At 45.9% G+C, this 20459-nt stretch overlaps 1 pseudogene; it reads left to right on the top strand.

Annotated features, from left to right (window-relative positions):
• The first annotated feature begins 6768 nt into the window (after positions 1-6768).
• The window catches only part of LOC117063632, a 33749-nt pseudogene continuing 20058 nt past the window's right edge, over positions 6769-20459 (top strand).

Below are 20459 nucleotides of genomic sequence, written 5' to 3' on the forward strand. Positions count from 1 at the left end.
TAATTAGGATTGTTTTCTGTCTTTAATTGGCCAGTATGGTTTTATATTTTAGCATTTTTGGGGACCATCAAAATTTGTGTTTCAGTTATCATTAATATTTTACAAAGTTATAGAATGTGCATGATTTAGTCTTTAATAATCTCTTCAATTATTTACATTCCCATGCAAAAAATGAAGTAATGAAGGTCCATGTAAATAACATTCCCATGCTTTAATGAAGCATGATTTCTTGACATTGCAGTTTCTAAGTGCCCTGTCTTGAGATTGGGAAAGCTAAAGGACAGTTAAAGGGCAGTCAGAGGTCAAGGTCAGCAAAGCATCACCTTTGACATTTGAAATCCAGCAGCAGGTATCACAGTGAACCCCATTCCAGCATCCAGGAAGTTTCTCTGCCCTGCCTCTCCTCCAGCTACCTCAGAATCTGTGTCTACAGTGTTGGTCCTGCTTTCCTGTCTCTCCTCTGCCTTTTCTTTCTCTTCACCAACTTCTACCGAGTGCCTCTGATGTCCCAGACAGTGGCAGTGGGAGTACAAAGGCTAAGAAACCCGGCCCTGGTCCTCAGAGAACTTATATTTTCTGTGCAGATATTACGTTATACTGTCATATATAGTGTTGACAAACATTGATACAGATTTCCTGTGAAGTGCAGAGGCACCGTCGTAGAAACAGAGATGCAGAGGCAGCCCTGGTGACTCACACATGGAGAGCTGGAGTTCTTGGTCTAGTGGGATAAACTGACCTGGACATCATTTCAGTGCAGCGGAGTGAGTGCTGGGATGGGCTCCCTCGGGGCATCTGGGGCTGCGCTTGTCTGGTGTTTAGTCTCCTGCCTGGTCCTTGGAGTTTATCAGTAAGATGAGCATTGGGAGGTTTCCAAGTGAAAGGAAAGGCAATCACTTACCTGAAACCTGAAACTTGTAGGTGTTCTGGGCCATTTGTAATTCACTGAATCTGTTTTGTCAGAGCAAGTCTATCATCTCTTTTGGATGGAGTGTTGCCAGCCCTGCCTTGTGATGTAAGGAAATCGGGAAACGCTTGTCAGGTGACAACACCGTGCCAGACACTCTTCTAGGGGTTTCCACGTGAATCACTGTATTCATTTCTGTTGCTGCTTTACCACATTTCCAAATATTTCGTGGCTTAAAACAATTGAAATTGTATCATCTCACAGTTCTGTAGGGCAGAAGTCTGACATGGGTGTCACTGGGCAAAAATCACCATGTGGTCTGGGCTGCATTCCTCACTGGAGAATTGTTTCCAAGCACTTTTGGCCAAATATAGTTGCTTGTGGTTGCAGGACTGAGGTGTCTGTTCCCTTGCTGGCCATCTGTTGGGGGCTGTCCTCAGCTCCTGAGGCCTCTATCTGGTCTTTGCACGTGGTCCCATCAACTCAGGACTAGCTGGGCCAGGAACCTGGTCAGGCTCTCCAGTTCCCCTTGTGTGCATTTCTCTTCTTCCACTCGGAGAAAATTCTAAGCCCTATTTTAAAATATTTTTTTGAGGTGGAGTCTTTGCACTGTTGGCCAGGCTGGAGTGCAGTGGCGTGATCTCAGCTTGCTGCAACCTCTACTTCCTGAGTTCAAGTGATTCTCCTGCTTCAGCCTCCTGAGTAGCTGAGACTACAGGTGCCCACCACGATGCCCGACTAATTTTTGTATTTCTAGTAGAGATGGGGTTTCACCATTTTAGCCAGGGTGGTCTCCATCTCTTGATCTCATGATCCGCCTGCCTTAGCCTCTCAAAGTGTGGAGATTACAGGGTGAGCCACCTCGCCTGGCCAGTTCTGAGCTCTTAGAGGCTCATGGGATTAGATTGGACCTCCCTGGATAGCCCAGGATACTTCTCCTAAGGCCTGTGGCAAAGCCCGTTTGCTGCGTGACATAGTCACAGGTCTCGGGGGTTGGAATCTCCCACCACAGTTACCGATCCACTTACTACAGCAGCCTGGGAGGTGCTTTTCATTGCCCCTGGTTAACAGATACCTTTTTTTTTTTTTTTTTTTTTTTTTTTGAGATGGAGTCTCATTCTGTTGCCCGGGCTGGAGTGCAGTGGTGTGATCTTGGCTCACCACAACTTCCACCTCCCGGGTTCAAGCAGTTCTCCTGACTCAGCCTCCTGAGTAGCTGGGACTACAGGCACGTGCCACCAAGCCAGGGTAATTTTTGTATTTTTAGTACAGATGGGGTTTCAGTATGTTGACCAGACTGGTCACAAACTCCTGACCTCGTGATCCACCCACCTTGGCCTCCCAAAGTGATAGGATTACAGGCATGAGCCACTGCACCCAGCCATGAAGATCCTTCTTAAATGAAAAAACCGTTCCTCTGACTTGATGTGAAACTGTCGGCGAGACTGATAGCAGTGGAGACAGGTCCATCAGAAACGGAGCTAAACTTTGTGTTTTGGAGTATTTTGATGGCCTGCCCTGATTATGCAAGTTTTGCTAAGAAGTCATTAGAGTAATTCCTCTACTGGAAGAAACACCCATATGGGGAATTTGGGACCTTGCCTTTTCAAGTTTTACACAAAGGACTCTTCATCGGTGAAAAGTACATGATTCCAGGTCCATTTCTAGAATGGAAACAGCTGCATCAACCCAACATTGATTCACATTCCTGAGTTTGAGAGAATCCGATAGTTTCAAGGCTGAAGCCAAAAGCCCAATAAACAATGTTTGTACCTTTTTTCATAGTTAGGAATTAGGTGCATCCTGTGGTCAAGAAAATAACTGATGGTGGTCTCCAAGTAGTTTAAAACCAAGCAGGACCTCATTTTATCATGTGGGTGTTTTCGATTTTTTAAATGAAGTTTCTATTTTCCTGTGCAATAAATGACAAGCCCTGACTTGAAATACACTCCCTTTAATAAACCAGAATCTAGGGCCAGGCGCGATCGCTCACACCTGTAATCCCAGACTTTGGGAGGCCGAGGAGGGCAGATCATGAAGTCAGGATATTGAGACCAACCTGGCTATAGTGAAACCCTGCCTCTACTAAAAATACAAAAATCAGCCGGGCATGGTGGCAGGCGCCTGTAGTCCCAGCTAGTCGGGAGGCTGAGGCAGGAGAATGGCGTGAACCCAGGAGGCGGAGCTTGCAGTGAGCCGAGATCACACCACTGCACTCCAGCCTGGACGACAAAGCGAGACTCTGTCTCAAAAAAAAAAAAAAGAAAAAATAAATCAGAATCCATAATCCTAAGGTTCTTAACCCAGCTCTCAGAAATTTATGATGTCCCCAAACTCCTGTGCAACAATTTTCTGTATATGCATCCATGTGTTTATGGGGAGACGATTTATAGCTCTCCATACATTTTCAAAGTGGTTGGATTCTAAAAAATTTTAGAATACGCCACTTGGGCCTGGTGTGGTGGCTCACACCTGTAATCCCAGCACTTAGGGAGGCTGAGGCAGTAGGATCCAGTGAGGTCAGGAGTTTAAGACCAGCAACATAGCGAGATCTCCAACTGTACCAAAAAAAAAAAAAATGCTGGACGTGGTGGTGCACACCTGTGGTTCTAGCTGCTCGGGAGGTTGATCACCTGATCCCAATAATTTGAGGCTGTAGTAAGTTAGAATTGCACCACTGCACTGCAGCCTGGGCAACAGATTAAGACCCTCTCTCAAACAAAAACAAAAAACCGTATCACTTAGTATACTATTGTTGTCGGTCAAGTATCAGATTTTGATTAAAAATTAAATGCTCCTTTTTTTTTTTTTTTTAGATGGAGTCTCCCTCTGTCACCCAGGCTGGAGTGCAGTGGCGTGGTCTCACCTCACTGCAAGCTCTGTCTCCTGGGTTCACACCATTCTCCTGCCTCAGCCTCCTAAGTAGCTGGGACTACAGGTGTCCGCCACCACGCCTGGCTAATATTTTGTAGTTTTAGTAGAGATGGGGTTTCATCGTGTTAGCCAGGATGGTCTTGATCTCCTGACCTCGTGATCTGCCCACCTTGGCTTCCCAAAGTGCTGGGATTACAGGTAAATACTCATTTTTAGCAAAGTTGTACAGGCATACAGCTCTAAGAGTCAGAAATTAACAAGACTTAGGAGAAAACCCAGCAATCCCCTACCTTACCCTTCTCTACTCTGATCCCTGCTCCTTGGAGGTTACTGTGTTTATGTTTTAGCTTGTTCTTCTAGATTGTGTGAAAGACAGGGAGATGTCCTACTGTGGAAGACAAGGATTCAGGTTGCTTACACTCCTCGCTCCTCCTGTTGTCCACGTTTCTCTCCCCCGTCCTCTCAGTATAATAAATTGTGATAGTGAGGCCAGGCATGGTGGTTCGTGACTTATGTCAGATTTTTGGGAGGCTGAGGCGGGCAGATCACTTGAAGCCAGGAGTTGAAGGCCAGCCTGGCCAACACAGTGAAACCCTGTCTCTACTAAAAAATGCCAAAATTAGTCAGTTGTAGTGTCTCACACCTGTAGTCCCAGCTACTCAGGAGGGTGAGGCACAGGAATTGCTTGAACCTGGGAGGTGGAGGTTGCAGTGAGGTGAGATCGCACCATGAGCTGAGATCGCACCACTGCACTCCAAACTGGGCAACAGAGGTAGACTCTGTCTCAAAAAAGAATTATCATGATAGTGGGATACATAGTACAATAGTGTATCTATTTAGTATTCTTCCTGGTTTTTGGCCCGGAGCTTCTAACACCATTGTAGCTTCCTGAGCGATAGGAACATCATTGGTTGTAATATTTGGTCTTAGGTTTCAATACCTGACACAAGATCTTCTAAGACTTTTGGAATCTCTGGGGTGATAGGAGTGTCTTTTGTATGATAATGAGATGACAGGTGGCTTTGGGCCCCTGGACAGGTTCAGGATCAGGGCTGGTTGCCAGAAAGATGAGTCATGATTAAAGAGTTGGATGGATCAGCCTCACCCCTACCTCTGGGAGGGGAGACAAGACAGGCTGGAGATTGAGCTAGTCATGGGTGGCCAATGACTTAATCATGTCTGTTATGTAAACTCCATAAATCCCTGTAAATATTGGGTTTGGAGAGCTTCTGGCTTGGTGAACTCATTTGGTGCTGGGGAGGTGGCACTTCCAGGGACGGCATGGGAGCCCCGACCTCTCTGCCCCATGGTGTGCTCTGTGCGTCTCTTGCATTTGGCTGTTCCTGTGTTCTCTTCTTTGTAATAAACCAGTAAGAGTAAGTAAGTGCCAAGCACTTTGCGTCTGTCACCTCAGGTGTTGTGTGCAGTTGACCGGTTGAAGAATGCATTGCTATTATGTGAGGAACATTGGCCTTTGAAAAAGCAGAACTAGATCCACGTTCTTGCCTGTAACTGTAACTATCATCTAGTTTGTAAAGGGGAATGCAGCTCACTGAAAACTTGTTATGACAGTAGGGAAAGGATTGGGGTGTCTGCATTGGTTTGTGTCATATAGGTCATATGAAAGAGCATTTAGGCTGGAGGGAGACTTTTCATCTCTCTACTTTCACAGGACAATTCCATCATGATTTGAAGATTTTTGAGTCAAAACTACGTTGTTCTGCTATGTGTTTTGGGGCAAATTTATACATACAATTTGCTTAAATATTTCAGAGAATACAAGAATATATGTGTGGGGTAAAAATCTGAAATTTGCATTCCCCCTTCTCCAGAAGTAACCATTGTAAATAGTTAAGTCTGTATTCCAGCTATTTTGTATATTATAAATACACTGTGAATATTTGAGTGTATATATACATGTATGTTTTATTTTTAGAGATGGAATAGTGCTGTGTTGCCCATGCGAGTCTCAAACTCCTGGGCTCAAGTGACTCTCTCGCCTCAGCCTCCCAAAGTTTTGGAATTACAGGTGTGAGCCACCGCGCCTGGCCTGCATGAGTATATTTAGTAATTGCTAAGTTACTCTGTTCAATACGTGTCTGTTGAACTCCCCCATGTGCCAAGCATTATTCTAAATACCTTTTACGCATTAATTCACTTAATTTTTAGAGCAGCTCTATTATTGTGGCCCTTTTACAGTGAGGAAACCGAACCACAGAGAGGCTGGGGACGTTGTCTAACATCACACAGCCAGTGCTGTTGGAATTGAGGTTTGAACCCAGACAGCTGGCTTCAGATCTCTTAGCTGTTATCATAGATGACACATCCAAACCTTAGGGCCACCTCCCAAGCCTTGCCTGAGCTCTGCCTGAGCTCTGTGAGAGCCATGTATGTGAGGTTTCTTTCCTTTTTAAGGACACAAGTCTTGGAATTGTCCCAGACCCTGATGGGACCTCTTGAGGACCAAAAACAGGGATTCTTCAAGCCTGCCCCAAGGCCAGATCTCTGATTTAGCCACTTGGAAGGTAGACGTGGAAGACAGTAATTTTGCCAGAACAAAAAGTCAGGATTGCTGGGCTGAGTTGGCCAGATGCGGTGGCTCATGCCTGTAATCCCAGCACTTTGGGAGGCCAAGGCAGGTGGATCACCTGAGGTCGGGAGTTCGAGAGCAGCCTGGCCAACAAGTTGAAACTCTGTCTCTACTAAAAATATAAAAATTAGCTGGGCGTGGTGTTGGGTGCCTGTAATCTCAGGTACTTGGGAGGCTGAGGCAGGAGAATTGTTTGAACCCGGGAGGCAGAGGTGGCAGTGAGCTAAGATTGCACCACTGAACTCCCACTTAGGTGACAGAGTGAGACTCTGTCTCAAAAAAAAAAGGGGGGGGGGAAGAGGAATAGCTGGGCTGACTCATCCTAAAGAAGAGGCCCTATAGCAGCCGTAGGAACTTGGGCACTTGGGTGGAAAAGAAGGAAGGAAAAGATTCAACCATGGCGGTGACCTGGACTGCAGAAACCACACTAAACAGTCCACGTCCTGGAGCCTGGCCACCCCATTTGCTTCTCTTCTCCTTGGGTAGAGGGTGTGGGGAGCTTTCTACCCTGAAGGCTGAGCGCGCAGCTTCTAACCAGGGTAGGCATTTGTCTGTCCCTGATAATACAGACAGCATTCTCATAATCAGCCCAAATACTCCTGAACAGCTTTTTGTAGGGTGGGGCGGGGCGGGGCAGAGGGTCATTTTGACTCATAGGCCCCTTTTCCACTTTCACTGCAGATAATCGTGTTACAGATTAAAGTTTTGTTTTTGATACTGAAGAGGGCCTAAGAGAGTGAGGTATTATAGCACATCTAAGTCTGCTAAAATAGAACCATGGGGTAGTGTATGTAGGAAAATCTCTTCTAAATTATGGATCATATATGGTGAACGTTAGCAGCCATATGTACCTAAGTTGAAAAATCAAAACATGTCTTGTATTGGGTGACCCCGGTAAGTCTGGATCCCACTGCACCTTGTGTGAACACAGGATGCTGAGGTGTAGGGGTCAACAGGCTTTTTCTGGATGTCTTCGCTTCTCCTTTGGGGTAAAGTGGGGTGGCAGTAGGAGCGCACAGCTGTTGGGCCTCTCATATTTGTCAGCTGTTTTACATGTGGGATTCCATTTAATGCAATCTTGGAGGTAAAATTATTTTATTGAAGATGAAGGTAGAGGCTTAGAGAAGTTAAGAAAATTGTTCAAGATCACGTCATTTGTTGTTGTTGCTGTTGCTGTTTTTTTTTTTTTTTTTTTCGAGACAGAGTTTTGCTCTTCTTGCCCAGGCTGCAGTGCAATGGTGCGATCTCGGCTCACCACAACCTCTGCTTCCCAGGTTCAAGTGATTCTCCTGCCTCAGCCTCCAAAGTAGCTGGGATGACAGGCATGCGCCACCACGCCAGGCTGATTTTGTATTTTTAGTAGGGACGGGGTTTTTCCATGTTGGTTAGGCTGGTCTTGAACTCCCAACCTTGGGTGATCCGCCCAAGTCGGCCTCCCGAAGTGCTGGGATTGGAGGTGTGAGCCACCACGCCTGGCCAAGGCCATGTGATTTCTTAAGTGGAAAGAAAAAGTACTTGATGATCTCAGAAGTTTGCCTTCGAGGCCTTTGATCTTTCCATAACACGTGGTTCCTTCCCAGGTTGGTCAGAGTGACTGAAGAACTCAAGGAAGCTGTGTTTTGTGGAAAGAAGACCTGTGGGGTGTATGGTCTTTCCAGGCTTGGAATCTGCCATGTTGGGCTTCTGAATTGTATAGCTTGGCCATATAGAGAGAAACCCATCATTTAAGATTTATTCTTTGGGGGAAATAAAGGAAGGCCGCCCACATGAGACAGGCAGAGGCGACTTTCTCAGAGCTGCTGTGGCAAGGGAGTCGGCACCGTCACTTGCGTGTGGCAGAGACTGACATGTAAGTGAGTGGCGGATGAGGAGTGGCGAAGCTTCAGGATGGAAAAGAACGGCTCCCAGTGGAGGCTGTTGTGGGGGCTGGAGGCGGCTGTGCAGAAGTGGGGTGTCCTATGTGATTGGTTAGGGGTGCATTTGGCTTTCTCTGAATGATCCTAACTGAAAATAGAGGCCAAAATTAGGGTGGCTGTCAGTTTTGAGTCAAGTCCTGGCCACGTGGGACAGAGTTGTGGTTTAGTTTCTGGGTTGTGGAGAGAGAGCAGTCTGGCTTCCTGTTTGATGTACTAGCCTGGCTGGCCTCCTGGCTGTTTACTGTAGATAGGGGTTTGGTTTCCTGGGTGGGCAGCTACAGGTTGTGGTCTGAGTTCTGTCTTTATACATATGATCAGGCATGGTCTGTGTGTATATTCAGTCCCTCATTTTTCTTATCAGTAAAAATATCAAATGACAAATTGGATACATTGGGAACTTTTTAGATGTCTGTGTCCCCTGGCACGTTCACATTTAATCAGAATGAATATAAACAATTGGGCCATTTATCTTGAAGATTTAAAATAGGAAATCTTCAACAATACTACCTCAGCGCCATTGCCTCTCTGTCCATCATTAGGAAATGTGTTTTTATCCACCGCCGGCTCATCGTCCGCCAGTTTGTGGTTGATCCACTTCTCTATACGTCTTGTCTTGTGTGCATCTCATTGTTTGCTAGTGTTAGCTTTCTCCTTCATCAGTGTAGTTAGTTGTGTAGCCTCTCTTGGTAGGAAGTTATTTGTGGAATTTGTGAATGGAAGGGACCTTGGAGGTCTGCCAGGTCAGCCCAGTGACTTTCAAGATAAATGGAAATACAGGGAACAGTTCCAGTTTCTTTGGTGGCCAAACCAGGAATAGAAAGCAGTGTTCTGGCCGGGCGCGGTGGCTCAAGCCTGTAATCCCAGCACATTGGGAGGTCGAGACGGGCGGATCACGAGGTCAGGAGATCGTGACCATCCTGGCTAACATGGTGAAACCCCGTCTCTACTAAAAAATACAAAAAACTAGCCGGGCGAGGTGGCAGGCGCCTGTAGTCCCAGCTACTCGGGAGGCTGAGGCAGGAGAATGGCGTAAACCCAGGAGGCGGAGCTTGCAGTGAGCTGAGATCGGACCACTGCACTCCAGCCTGGGCGGCAGAGCGAGACTCCGTCTCAAAAAAAAAAAAAAAAAAAAAAAAAAGAAAGCAGTGTTCTTTGTGCCACAATGTCATTGGAAGACAACTCAATGTGGGCCTAAAATGCAGAGTAACTAACTTTCATTTATCTCTGCTTCTGACTCTTCTTATCAGACATTTTAAATTGACTTTAATGTGTTAGCAGAAATATGAAAAGTCCTGACTTGTTTACATAGAAGGTACTTGGTCGCCTACTCATTTGGTTGCTTTTTCAACAGGATTGAAAAGACATTGTTATAAACTGAATGTTTGTCTCCCCCAGATTCTTGTACTGGAGCCCTAACTGCCAGTGTGATGGTAGTGGGGGATAGGACCTTTGGGAGGTGATTAGGGTTAGATGAGGTCATGAGCGTGGGCCCTGGTCTGACAGGATTAGTGCCCTTAGAAGAAGAGAAACCAGGCCGGGTGTGGTGGCTCACACCTGTAATCCCAGCACTTTGGGAGGCCGAGTGGGCAGATCATGAGGTCAGGAGATTGAGACCATCCTGAAACCCTGTTTCTACTAAAAATACAAAAATCAGTTGGGTGTGGTGGCACGTGCCTGTAATCCCAGCTACTCGGGAGAGGCTGAGGCAGGAGAGTTGCTTGAACCAGGGAGTCGCAGGTTGCAGTGAGCTAAGTTCTGCCACTGCACTCCAGCCTGCTGACAGAGTGAGACTCTGACTCAAAAAAAAAAAAAAAAAAAAGAGAAAGCAGAGAGCTCCCACTGCCCTGGTGTGAGGAAACAAGAGAAAGGTGGCTGTCTGCAAGCCAGGAAGAGGTCCCTGTCCCGGAACTGAGTTAGCCGACACCTTGATCTTGGACTTCCAGCCTCCAGAGCTGTGAGAAATAAACTAATGTTTAAACCACACAGCCTATGGTGTTTACTATGGCATTTGTCTATGGTATTATGGCCATCTGATTTGACTGATACAGAGATGGTTCCAGAATACTGTAGCCTGTGTTTAAGTTGGTGATGCTATGAAAATAAATGTGGTAGTTCATTCCTTTATATAAAGATAGCGCTGTTAACCCAGGGCCTTTGCTCACGTCTTAGTTGACTTGTCTTCTTATAACAGCTTCCTAATTTCTCTTTTCCCCCTCTTATTTGTATTATATATCTGGATTAAATCATATATGTTATGATTTTATTCTTTATACAAACTTTTAGTGATTTTATTTCATTTTATTTGATTTTAGAGACATGCCCTTGCTCTGTTGCTCAGGCTGGAATGCAGGCGTGCCATCACAGCTCACTGTAATCCTAAATTCCTGGGCTCAAGTGATCCTCCCACCTCAGCCTCCTGAGTAGCTGGGACTACAGGTGTGCTATCCTGCCTAGCTAATTTTTAAAATGTTGTAAGGACAGAGTCTTGCTGTGTTGTCCAGGGTGGTTTCAAACTCCTGGCCTCAAGCAGTCCTCTCGCCTCAGCCTCTCAAAGCACTGGATTACAGGCATGAGCCACCACACCCAGCCCAGTGATTTTTCGTTGTTAAGATCAAGGACGGGTTCCCTGGCTTGACATTCAAGGCTCATGATCCGGGCATGATATGCAAGTTTGGGTTTCAGTGTTTCCATTCCCGCCAGCAGCCTTGCACTCCAGCTTGTTGCCTAAGCCCTGTTCTAAAGCCCAGCCTGAGAGCTGCACTTAGAATTTATACCTTCTCATCTCTTCATCGTCTTCGCCTATGTTCTTATCTCCATCTGGGACATCATCGCCACACTTCTGTCTCTTTAAATTTTCTCTATCCTTCAAGACTTGAAATACTCACTTCCTTTACATGATCTCCGCTCTGACATCCAAGCTAGAGTTAATCTTTTTCCTTTGAACTCTGATAGTGCTTAATGTTTTTCATTCTTCAATTATGCAACATTCCTGTGTGTTATGATAATATTATATCTCCAGTTTTTCGTAGTTACTTTGAAAATATTTAATGTAGTCATATATTTTGAATATATAATATAAGCGACATTCAAAAGGTCCTGGAGAGTGAAAGGCAGTCCTACTCCAGTCACTGCCCTGTGACCACTGTTGCCAGTTTTGTTTGTTTGTTTGTTTGTTTTTCCAAGATGGAGTCTTGCTCTGTCACCAGGTGGGTGTGATCTCAGCTCACTGCAACCTCCGCCTCCCGGGTTCAAGCGATTCTCCCGCCTCAATCTCCTAAGTCTCCTGCTGAGACTACAGGCGTGTGCCACCACGCCCAGATAATTTTTGTATTCTTAGTAGAGACAGGGTTTCACCATGTTGGCCAGGATGGTCTGGATATCTTGGCCTCGTGATCCACCTGCCTCAGCCTCTCAAAGTGCTGGGATTACACGTGTGAGCGACTGTGCCCAGCCTATGTATGTTCTGTTTAAAAACACAGATGTTGGCATAAGATAAACACTGTTTTCCACCAGTTCCCCACTGGTAAATATGTTGTTCCCAACCATTTGGATTAATCAATGCTGAGTTGTACGTAATTCTTGCATATTTGCATGAATATGTTCATAGGATGCATTGCTAGAAATGGAATTGTGGGATCCAGCGTTCTGCACATTTTAAATGTTGATGGGTGTTGCTCGATTCCCTTCCGTTAGGGCCATACCGTTATCTCACTGTCAATGTGTAAGGGCGCCTATTTCTATTTCCTTGCCAACAGTTTCTTCTCAGCTGTTTTCTTTGACATCACACACACACATATAGCCCTATTGTTCCAAAAACGTGGACATTCTACATTTCTACTTAAAGTGTGCGCACACTGACTGAAGCTCTGTGTTGCAGTGATGTGTGCTGCTAGGATTGTGGCTCTGTTTCAAATTTGCTAGCCAGGCTATGGCTTTCCAGTCAGGCATTTTTTGTTTTGTTCATGCTGTTGCTGCCGTTGGGCTGTGTGAATTTCCCTCCACTGCCCAGCCAGATTTCCTTTCCGGTAGACGGCTTAGTGTCTCATCCGGCAGACTAGTTTCCTAGTGACCTGGGCCGAGTGTCTCATCCAGCAGCCCTGTTTCCTGGTGACCTGGGCCGAGTGTCTCATCCGGCAGCCCTGTTTCCTGGTGATCTGGGCCGAGTGTCTCATCCGGCAGCCCCGTTTCCTGGTGATCTGGGCTGAGTGCCTCCATGAGAAGTTGCACCCATCTTCTCCAGTAGTGCATCTTTTCACAGCTAGCAAAACATTTTCACCACGTTTCTACTGGGACAGGCACTAGCTCTTTTCTGGGCATCAGGAGACCTGGCTTTGTTCTGGTTCAAGCAACAGCTGGTGAGTTACGAAAGACAAGTCACATCTGGTCCCTGGTCCTTTGCTTTATAAGTAGAATCACAGTCTGAGTGGGCCTCACTGCACTGGCCTCTATGCGGTGCTGAGTGTTGTGGGGATGATGGCTAAGTGTCAGGGTGCATTTCCACCACTAGGGGATTAAAGGCCAGCCAAGTACACAGGAGGAAAGCTAACAGCCCCGGGCAGGTCCACAGAACCAGAGGAGTTTGAAACGGTGGTTCCAAGCTCCTTGGTGTGATTGATGTGATCACAATAAACATTTTATCTCTAAGTCTTGGGCCATTGGACCAAGACTTCTGTTTCCACCTTTTTCATGCTCCTGCTTGTTTCTCCAGAAAAAAATGCAATAAATTCCTTTCAAAAACTTTACAAAAGCCATAGATGCTTATTGAAAATAGTTCAAATGATATGGAAGACAGAAAGATAGTGAGTGTTTCTCTGTTGTGTGTTTGGATGAATGTGTCTTTGAGGTAGTCACTATTAACACTGGGTATATTTCCTTCCAGATTTTTTCCAGTGTACCTACAAATATATATGTACACTTTGTAAAAAACAAAATAGTACCTGATAAACATTGAGCCCCCCTACTCCCACTGCGCAGTCTACATGGACATCCTTTCATGGTGATACGATGAGACCTGATCGACTCCTTTTGTTTGCTAGAGTGCTAGGTAATAATAGCTACAGAGAATTCACCTTCAGTGGGCATTTACCATGTGACAGGGTCTGTCCTCCAGGCAGGCTACATGAAGTGGGTCTTAAGGGTTTTTACAACAATGCTATGGGTGAACACAGTAACTGTTAACATTTTGCAAATGATAGAATTGCAATAGAGAGAAGCAAAGCTGCTTGCTGAAACTCATGGCACGATTCCCGAGAGAGAGAGAACACTTTTAAAACAATTGTTGTTATAGTCAGGTGATTTACGATCATTTGAAGAAATAGTGCTTTCAGTGAATACATTTCAGGGTCTGGTACAGTCTGGGAGCTCTTCCTGAAAATGCACTGGGCTAGAGGTAAGGGCGTGGTCCATTGGCCCTGGGCCCCTAGTGCAAGGAGGGAGGTCCCTGGGAGAGGGGACATGGAGAGGAGGTCTCGGAACAAACCTTGCAACATCCATTTCTGCTGAGTCTGGTCCGAGGTCTGGTTCTTGACATGTACACTTTTCAGAGATACTTGGTTTTGATTTTTATCATGGCTCACCTGAGCAGCCATGGTTTGAAACTGCCTGGAGATGTGGTCTGGCAGGCCAGTGCTATGCACATCCTTCCCGTTCCTGCAGGAGGGGAGTCATCCTGGGACTAGAGGGCTTCGCCTGTAATCAGCTATCTCATAATAAGTGGATTTGATGCTGGTTTCGCTAGGTCAGGAAATTTCCCATTTGGAAGGAAAACTGATACTTGTTTTTGAGTTTTGGTGAGGAGCCACAGGGTTTAGAGAAGGGACTGGAAGTTTGTTGAGACACACGTGAGTGCACTCAAACATCTTCCATGAAACGTGGAAATAAACATAGTGTTCCAGAGAGGTCCCTGTCTTTGGATACAAATATTTCTGTAACAGAATGGCACTGGATGTCTGCTGTATTTTTTTCTCTGCTATTTTGGCAAGTTTTATTTGGGTGAATGTCTCCTGTACAGAAGATATGACATCACTTTTTGCCACCAAGTATTACAGCCATTGGTGCCTCCTCTGTGGGTCACTTTTGTGCCGTGGTTTCTTTGGGGAAATTGTAGGTCTCCTACCCAAAGCACATTGCCCATTTCAAGGTGCTCCTGGTTTCTGAACACCTGTGGCAGTGCCTTCCATATGGGTGAAGCCAGCCGAGAAACTACCCCTCCCCAGGAGGTGGGGACTGGTGATTGCCTGAGTGAGGAGGCCGGGGATGAGCCCTGGACTAGAACTTGTGACCGGCTGCTTTTCCTTCCCCTCCTCTTCCTCCTATTTTCCCACCAACCCCCTTTTTAAAAATTTCTTATTAAAAATTAAAGAATTATTTTGGTTTCCTTTATTCACTATTCCTTGCTAATCATATGCAGAGTGAGCCTGGGACAGTGGAAAGGAAAGTTGTACTTGGCTTCAGATGATCCTACCAGCCCCGCATTGAGGGGCTTCCGCCAGGCGGCATTGTGAAGTGGTGTTGTGGAGGTTCTCCTTTGAGTCCTCAGCGTTAACCAGCAGAGGCAGATGGTATTTAGTCCTGGCTAATGTTGAGGAAGTTGAGCTCAAAGTAGCTAAGGGAGCTTCCCAAAGTCACATAGGAAGTAGCAGAGTAGAACCAAACACAGATTGTCTCTGAATCAGGCAGGTTGTCTGATTCCAAAATGGGCTCTTAATTTTTGGAGGTCAAAAAGCTGAACAGACACAGACATTTCTTTTTTTTTTTTTTTTGAGTTAGAGTTTCGCTATGCTGCCTAGGCTGGTCTAGGCTCAAGCTGTCCTCCTGCCTTAGCGTTCTGAGTGCTGGGCTTACAGGTTTGTGTCACCAAACCCAATCGAACAGACATTTCTTGAAAGAAGACATACAAATGGCCAAAATATATGTGAAAAAAATGCTCAGTATCACTTTTAATCAGAAATGCCAATCAAAACCACAGTGAGGCATCATCTCACCTGTTAGGATGAGTATTATCAAAAAGACAAAAAAAAACAAGTGCTGGCGAGGATATGGAGAAAAGGGAGCTCTTACACACTGTAGGGGGGTGTACACTAGAGCAGCTGGCTGGGCGTGGGGTGCACACTGACATCCCAGCACTTTAGGAGGCCGAGGCAGGCAGATCATCTGATGTCAGGAGTTTGAAACCAGCCTGGTCAACATGGTGAAACCTCGTCTCTACTAAAAACACAAAAAATTAGCTGGGAGCAGTGGATCACACCTGTAATCCCAGCACTGTTGGGCGGCTGAGGTGGGCGGGTCACTTGAGGCTAGGAGTTCAAGACCAGCCTGACCAATGTGGTGAAACCCCATCTCTACTAAAAAATACAAAAATTTGTCCAGTGCAGAGGCGGGCGCCCGTAATCCCAGCTACTCGGGAGGCCAAGGCAGGAGAACCACTGGAACCCGGGAGGCGGATGCTACAGTAAGCAAGCCGAGATTGCACCGCTGTACTCCAGCCTTGGCAACAGTGAGACTCTGTCTCAAAGAGGAAAAAGAAAAAGAGTAAGAGTAAGCTAGGGCACCCACTATGGCAAACAGTATGGAGGTTCCTCAGAAAACTGCAAATGAAATTACAGTGTGATCCAGCAGTCCCACTACAGTGTAGATACCCAAAGAAAAGGAAATCAGTGTCAGAGGGGCATCTGCACCTCTGTGTTTCCTGCAGCACTGTTCACCATAGCCAAGACATGGAACCAGCCTTGGTGTCCAACAGCAGATGATGGATAGAGACTATGTGGTCTTGATACACAGTGGAGAACTATTCAGCCATAACACAGGATGACGTCCTGTTATTCTCAGCAACGTGGATGGAACTGGAAGATATTACGAAATAAGCCAGGGACAGAAAATTACACAGCACATGTTCTCTTACGTGGAAGGCAAAAAAGAATGGATCTCATGGAAGTTGAAAGTAGACAGAGGCTCCTAGAGGGTGAGAAGGGTGGGGGAAGAGAGAGAGAGGGAGAAATATGTTAAAGGATACAAAATTATAGCTGGATAGGAGTAAGTTCTGGTGTTCTATAACATAGGATGACTATAGTTAAGAAGAATATATAGTTTCAGGCTGGGCCCGGTGGCTTATGCCTGTAATCCTAGCACTTTGGGAGGCTGAGTTCGGTGGATCACTTGAGGTCAGGAGTTTGAGACCAGCCTGGTCAATGTGGTGAAACCCTGTCTCTACTAAAAATAAAAAAATTAGCCGGGCATAGTGGTGGGTGCCTGTAAACCCAGCTACCAGGGAGGCCGAGGCAGGAGAATAGTTTGAACCTGGGCAGCAGATGTTGCAGTGAGCTGAGATCACACCACTGCACTCCAGCCTGGGCAACAGAGCAAGACTTTGTCTCAAAATTTTATATATATATATATATATATATAGTTCCAGATACTTGGAGGAAGGGTATTGAACGTTACCAACGCAAAGAAATGATAAATGTTTGAGATGGCAGATATGCTAATTTCACTGATCACATACATTACATGTATTATAACATCACTGTGTACTCCATACGTATGTATAGTACACAATTATGTGTCAAAGAAAAAGCTGAACTTAGATTGGAATGGCTATGAAGTAGCTAACTTTTTCATATTCACACTGGGAATGTGGGTCTCAACCTCCCTAGGCCTCTGTGATTTTTGTCTATCACATACTCACCTCCAGCAGGGACGTCTATGGTGATGAGATGAGGGAGCATCATAGCACATGTAGCACTTAGTAGGCTTGTGGTGAGTGGACGCTGGCGTCAGTGGAACAGGAGACTGGGCGCTGCGTGTGGACGCACTCACGTGCTGGTGGCATGGGTGGACAGAGGAGAGAGGGACGCTCTGCAGTTATCCTGTTGGTCTGTCACCCCCGCTGTTGTGAGCAGAATACGTGAGTGTATTCTGTTGCCCCAGTCAACTTGGTACGCTGATAGCTCAATTTTCTGCTTCCACTTTTGATTTCTTAAGAATGGAAAAAGGAGGCCGGGCGCGGTGGCTCAAGCCTGTAATCCCAGCACTTTGGGAGGCCGAGACGGGTGGATCACGAGGTCAGGAGATCAAAACCATCCTGGCTAACACGGTGAAACCCCGTCTCTACTAAAAATACAAAAACTAGCCGGGCGAGGTGGCGGGCGCCTGTAGTCCCAGCTACTCGGGAGGCTGAGGCAGGAGAATGGCGTAAACCAGGGAGGCGGAGCTTGCAGTGAGCTGAGATCTGGCCACTGCACTCCAGTCCGGGCGACAGAGCGAGACTCCGCCTCAAAAAAAAAAAAAAAAAAAGAATGGAAAAAGGAATACTTCAGTGACTTTTCTGGTTGATGGCATGCATTCCTTGATATCACCTTAATGCTTTTTAATTTCTATGTATTTTGGATGTTGGAGTTTCCCTGACATCTGTGTTTTTATACCTCACCCTCTCGCCTAACTGTTGGCCACACCAGGACCAGAGAGAAGTGACCAGACCGATTGGTAGCAGGGCTAGGACTGGAATTCCCCAGGCTTTTGATGCCCAGCAGGCTCTGTTTTCTGTATTGCACTGCTCTTCCCTATTTCGACACCTGTTAGGACAGTGGATGTGAAATGTAGCTGGGCACTTTTGGGGGTGTGCTAGGAGTGTGGCAGATGCCTCAGACTGGCATTTTCCCCTGGTTCTGAATTCTCATGGCTCAGAGTCAGTCTCTAGGCTACTGACTGGGAAGATACAGGAAGTTGTTTTTTATGGCAAACTATGCCAGGGCATTTTTTTCACCCTTCAATTGATTTGGTTTGGACTGGAATAAATCTCTGATATTGGTTTCTTTGCCAATATTATTAGGGAGTGGAGTCTGACTTGTTAACTTAGCCCGATTCGTAGTGCTTAGAATCTCAGTGAGTGTGTGTTGAACTGAGCGGAAGTGTGAGAGCATCTTGGACAGTGGTTTGCAAACCTAGCTGCATCTGGGGGGCTGTGAAAAAAGCATGCGTGCTTACTCCAGACCAGTTGAAATAGAATCTGCAAGAATAGAGCCTGGGCAGCTATAGTGCTGTTAAAACCCCCCAGGTGGTTCGGATATACCGTAAAGGTTGAGAACCACTGCTCCACAGCGAATTGGAGGCCTGGATCATAGATGTGCGCTATGCTTTCACCAGCTTAGAATGGTTGTTGTGCTTTAGAACTGTGAAAAAAGTGTTATGCAAACAAATGTGGAAATAGCCAAATGCCACATCCTGTTACTACCTGCCATGAAGTATATTTACCAGTATATTTATTCACTCTATTCTGATCTCTACCCATTCCTCCGTTTCTTCATGGAACAATAATTTGACAGTTGGTTATGCAGAACCAGAGTAAGTCTAGTTTGATTGGTGGGAAACGATTTTGGGTATGAAGTACTCTTCAGGCATTTATTGAACTCTTGTTTGTATCACCTCTGTGCTGGGCCGTTTATAAATATTACTTCTTTAAGCAAGGCCTATGGAGTCAGGCTGCCTGGGTTTTGCTAACTAGCTGTGTCATTTGGGGCAAGTTTTTTTTTTTTTTTTTTTTTTGAGACGGAGTCTTGCTCTGCCGCCCAGGCTGGAGTGCAGTGGCCGGCTCTCAGCTCACTGCAAGCTCCGCCTCCCGGGTTCACGCCATTCTCCTGTCTCAGCCTCCCGAGTAGCTGGGACTACAGGCGCCCGCCTCGTCGCCCGGCTAGTTTTTTGTATTTTTCTTAGTAGAGACGGGGTTTCACCGTATTAGCCAGGATGGTCTCGATCTCCTGACCTCGTGATCCGCCCGTCTCGGCCTCCCATAGTGCTGGGATTACAGGTTGTATTTTTCTTAGTAGAGACGGGGTTTCACCGTATTAGCCAGGATGATCTCGATCTCCTGACCTCGTGATCCGCCCGTCTCGGCCTCCCAAAGTGCTGGGATTACAGGCTTGAGCCACCGCGCCTGGCCTGGGGCAAGTTTTTAAGCTTATATAAACCTGACTTTCATCTATGAAATGGGATGACAAGGGGTCATTATCATCTCACAGGATCGTGCAAATGTGTGTGTAAAGTGCTTAGTTTGGTGCCTAACACATAGTAACTACTCAGTAAAGTTATTATTACACCATCATCATCATATTTAAATGTAAATATTAAGAGTTAATAAATTTGTAAAAGGTACTATACCCTTACCCCTTGAACCAAAGACTACTTTAGTTTTAAGTGGTTGGGTTAATTTATCACTTAAATATTGGCCTCTTGAATACCTTGAATTTCAATTGAATGTAGCCAGAGGATTTCATAATTGGACCGTTGCCTCTGGAAGTTGGAGCTTTGTTTGGTTTCACTTCCTACACTAAGCATGTGGCTGTACGCACCTTTATGGTGACTTCTGGTACTGGGGAATCAAAGCTTCATTCGCTTCTTTGGAGGAGATGATCTTATGCTATACGAAGCACTCAGACTTCGTTAACTATGTACCATCCAGACAAGACCAGGTGCTTCCCATGGCAGCCTGTCCTTTTCTTAGCTCTCTCATCAATCTAGCCTGTTCCTTCTATTCCTCTTTATACTAGAACTTCTCTTTGAACAAGGAATGTTGTTTTGTCACTGCTAGGTCCCCAGCAATTAGTAATGCCTAGCACATACTAGGTGCTTCCTGAATGTGAATAGGTGATCATCTAGCAGAACACAAGATAAATCCGTGGGTTGAGATTTAAGCTGTGTGGTATGAATGCTGCATTGGCAAACTTATTAAATCAATTTTCTTAATACAAGTTTAACATGTCTTAGTAACTGACTTAGTTCAGTAATTATTTACTGAGTGTCTTCTAGGTCTGACAGTGGGAACAGAAAGTAATAATATATGATTCCTGCCTCATGCGCAGGAAGTCTAGTGCGATGGACAGACACGTGCCAATGGCTGCCATGGAATATGGTGAGTATTAAGATAAAGGGGCACCCTGTGTGCCCTCGGAGCATAGAGCAGGGCTTGTGTTCTGGGAACATGGACTCCATTTGAAAACACAATTTAAATTCATTTTCTTTTTTCTTTTTTTTTTGAGACAGAGTCTTGCTGTGTTGTCCAGGCTGGAGTACAGTGGTGTGATCTTGGCTCACTGCAACGTGCTCCCCCCCAGGTTGAAGCTATTCTCGTGTCTCAGCCTCCGGAGTAGCTGGGATAACAGGTGTGCACCACCACGCCCGG

Source organism: Trachypithecus francoisi, unplaced genomic scaffold (genome assembly GCF_009764315.1).
Source record: "Trachypithecus francoisi isolate TF-2019V2 unplaced genomic scaffold, Tfra_2.0 Lachesis_group18, whole genome shotgun sequence".
NCBI classification, from domain to species: domain Eukaryota; kingdom Metazoa; phylum Chordata; class Mammalia; order Primates; family Cercopithecidae; genus Trachypithecus; species Trachypithecus francoisi.